This window comes from Eptatretus burgeri, chromosome 3 (genome assembly GCF_056783735.1).
Source record: "Eptatretus burgeri isolate ZD-2024b chromosome 3, Ebu_testis_v1, whole genome shotgun sequence".
Lineage (NCBI taxonomy): Eukaryota > Metazoa > Chordata > Myxini > Myxiniformes > Myxinidae > Eptatretus > Eptatretus burgeri.
Genome location: NC_140963.1, coordinates 14,037,560 through 14,041,805, shown reverse-complemented (window position 1 = coordinate 14,041,805; position 4,246 = coordinate 14,037,560). Strand labels below are relative to the sequence as shown.

Genomic DNA, 4,246 nt, shown 5'->3' with positions numbered 1-4,246 from the left:
GGGAGGGAATGGGAAGGCAGAGTGAGAGGAAGGGAGGGAATGAGAAGGCAGCGTGAGAGGAGGGGAGGGAATGAGAAGGCAGCGTGAGAGGAGGGGAAGGAATGGGAAGGCAGCAATGAGGGGAGGGAATGAAATGAGAATGCAACGTGAGTGAGGGGAGGAAATGTGAAGGTAGCATAAGGCAAGGGAATGAAGGCAGTGTCATGGCAAGGGAAGGTGGTGTGAGAGCAAAGGAAGAGCAATGAAACACACCCAAACAGCAACGTTTCCCTTTTGACCGCCATGTTCCACATATAATCTTGGTGGGAGCATTTTAAAAAAAAAAATATATATATATATATATATATATTTTATATACCACCCCTTCACATACAAACCTGCATGCCCACTCCTTCACGATCTATGATAACCGTGCGCACAAGGGTCCATCGGGAGAGCTGTATATACCGGTATATGGCTATAAAGAAAATATATATTTTATAAAAATATTTTTAAAACGCTGGTTCCAAAAAATACACAATGGTCCATTACATATTCATATATGATCACCATTGTACCAGTATCGCTATTGTACCGGTATAAGTATCACGGATCACCATGCCAGTAATCAGCACAGGCTTTCCAAAGCACACTCGATTCATATAAAATAACCAATTGCTTTTAAAAACAGCCACGAGGGCAAAGAAAAACGTGATTGCTTTGATTGTGCTCAGGTGCTGAGGGTTAAAAAGTTAAAACCGACTGTCCCAATTCCTGGTACATCTTGACATCATGTGTTCCACTGTTTCAGGTGCAGCTGAGAGCATCAAAGCTTTTCATAATCTGGTATTTAAAGATTGGAAACACCTTTCATGGATTTGTTGGTGATAACCCGTTTATTTGTTTTCACAACGATTTTTTTCGGTACACCGGAATATTCACAATTCCAATACCGGTATAACCGGTATATATCAAGCCTGGTGTTGGTTTAGGGGTGAGGGTGGTTGGCTTGGGATCTTAGGATCCTGAGTTCAAGCCCCTGGAACCATTGAATTAACACCAGGTGGGGTTGAATAAGCATGTCATCATACTGTGGTGGCGAATTGAGTACTTGTGTACTGGCAATAGGGGCATTGCATCAGCGGTATAGTCACGCCACATGAAGAAACCAGCAGCCACAGCCTACACATGAAGAAGAATAACCACCGGTATGTCGATATATCGCTGGACCTCAGCACATGCACACCAGCGATATACTCATCCTTTCACTTTACTTGCACACACGCACAGATTTCCCTACACCTGTAGACTGGAATTATTTCTCGAAAAGAGCCCTGTATAAGGCTCCAGAAGCAATTTTTAGTAAAAGTTGGGAACATGACTTTTTAACATAATTAAAGTATCCTGAATTCGACTCGCCCTGTTCCCAAGCTGAATTTTGAGGTTTTGACCATCTGATTAGCCGAAACAAAATGGCTGCCAAATTGACAATTTTGGGCACTTTCTTAGGACAGGCACTACTATACCAGCACACTGATAATCTATTTTACTTGTGACCAACTGTTAAGTTGTTAAGTTAACTGTTAAGTTGTAAAGGGCTTGTGTAGGCCTATCGCCCTATACTAATGATTCATTCTTGTTTGCAGGCTACAATGGATCCCGTGATTTGCTTGAAGTGGCCGTCACCTGTAGACTACAGCCTGTGCATTTTCTGCCAAACGCATGAAGCCAGAAAAAACCTGAGTGAAGCAACTGAACATGGACTCACAACACTCAGGAATGCAGCCTGCAGCAGAAAGAAGCTGAGGGACTCCAAAAATATAGACTTAATTGATCGTCTTGAGAATGCATTCGATTCTGCCACAGCCGTATCTCTTGCGTGGCACAGAATGTGCTATGCCCACTTCATGGAAAATAGTAAAATAGAACGTCTTCAGAGGACTCAGACAGTGTATTCAACAGAGGGAGCAGGTTGCAGTTCAGGTGTTCCAGGTGGTAACAGGCGTTCATTGCGAAAAAAGTGTGCAGCCAGTCAACTGGAGCCTTTGCATTTTCTGTCAAACTGCAAATAACAAGGCACGACTGATCTCCGTCATGACTAAGCAAATGAGTGATCAAATAATTCAAGCCTCACATCTTGACTACAAAGTTGGCCTTCGACTGGCAGGAGTGATTGACCTAATTGCAGCTGAAGCCAAATATCATCTGCCATGTCTTAGCGCATTTAACAGGTCTACCTCCAAAACAAAGCAGGAGTCAGCCAATACAGACCTTGCTATGATATGGCTTTGCTAAGAGCTCCATCAATCAGCTGACAAAGGACATGTGATTCTTCTGGATGATGTATGGGAAAGGTATAAGGAGCTAGCTGAGGAATGTTCAACCATGATTCAGCCGTCCTATCAAAGCAGAAGAGGAACATTCAAGGAAAAGTTGTAGTCACAGCTTGGGGACATTTTCAATTTTGTTTCAACCTCTTGACAGTTGTATATCAGAATGACAAACCGTATTGATTCCCATTAAGTACCAGCCAACAGCAGTTTCGCAGATGAAAGCAGACACGGAGGAGAGTGAGGAAAAGTTAGCCTTTCCTAAGTATGAGCCCCAGGATGACATTTTCCTTTCACTTGTTCATGTAGCTATGAAAGTCCGTGGAGACATGATGGAAACTCCAGGACACAAAGGGTTCTCTGTCAGTGAAGAAGATGCTATAGCATGCATTCCCGAGAGTTTATATATGCTACTGAGACTGATCGTCGGTGGTCAGACATCCCTTGAAGATGAGAGCCCTGGGAACAATGAAGAACATGTCCAGAGCAGAGTTCTGAGTGTGGCACAAGATCTTGTCTCCTGCATCAGTGGTGGCAAAAAAATGGACTCCAAAACATGTTGGTCTTGCAAGTATTCATCAAGCTATGCGGTCAAAAGACCTAGTACGATTGTTCAACAAGGCCGGGCATTGCCTGAGTTATGAACAGGTGTTACAAGTAGACACTTCCTTGGCTGAGAGCACTCTCAAATCATTGGACAAAGCAACTGGTGCCATCATTCCACCAAACATTGAGGCAAATAAATTTATCTACTACACCTGTGATAACATTGACATCCTTGATGAAACACTTGATGGAAAAAATACCTTCCATGCAACTCAAATGGCAGCATGGCAATGAGGCCAAACAACTGATGCTTCTCTTCTCTTCTCTTCATCATCCTCGTCCTCCTCCTCTCCTCCAATCTGCCATTTCCGTTCCCATCCCCTCTGTCTGTGTAGGTGTCACTCAGTCCATGTTAGTAGGTTGGGTCTGCTGCATTCTCCTTGCAACCCCCACCCAGGGTGGGCTCACATCCCCTACCTCCATCACACTTCATCTCCATCGCTGGGCTCCTGGTGCTACAACACGTTTTCCGCACTCCATCTTTTCTGCATAGCCCCTTCTCATGCCATTGTAGCCAAGTGCCCACCCTCCTTTTCTCCAACCCCTGATGAGCCCTCACTTCCCATCGCCCTCATCTCACTTGTTACTTGTTGTATGGCCTTCACTATTATCTCTATTCTGTACTTAGTCAGGTATTATGGATTATTAGAAACCCTTTCAAATCGGTATCCTGTGTCGGAGTGGCGACCCATCCAGGATTGTGCCCAATAGCCCAGGAGACTACTTCGGCAGCACCAACGCTCGGTACTATGGTCACAATGGATTTGGTTTTTTCAAATCTATGAAGTGGGACCATCTCCGTCTTCGTGGCCAATTTTGTTCTCCTCAGTCGTTCCGTAAACCTTTTCCCCCTCCAACTCTTCTTGCATGGAATAGCCTACTGTTTGCAGTGGAGGATGATTTCTTTCTCCTTGACACTCCAGCTTTCTTAATTTAATCTTCCTGTTTTGTTTTTGGTTCTTCTGAGACAGGTGGCACATTTCCAGCTTCTCCCATCGGTGCAGATCCTTGTCTCACTGTAAGATGATCTTTCATCCCACGAGAGGAAGTACAGGCATTATTCTCCACATTGCACATTCCGCCTGCTCGGTTTGTTTGAACAGACATAGGGCTTCACTTGTAAAGCGGTATGTGTTCCTTTGTTTGAGATGTCCCTCTTTTTTTTTTCCCCGGCACAATATTTGTCTTTCCAAGACGTCCTGCCCCCATGACCCCCCACCACTACAGTGATGATTTGTCTCTCCGGGAGTTACTGTGTGGGCTGTCCGACAGCTCAACCAGGGCGACAACAGCATCGTAACGCTCAGGGCTTACCTCCCACTTTCCTCTGT

At 44.7% G+C, this 4,246-nt stretch overlaps 1 pseudogene; it reads left to right on the top strand.

The window, feature by feature from the left end:
- The first annotated feature begins 1,631 nt into the window (after positions 1 to 1,631).
- Positions 1,632 to 3,195, top strand: LOC147029426 (uncharacterized; annotated as a pseudogene).
- Positions 3,196 to 4,246: the final 1,051 nt, after the last annotated feature.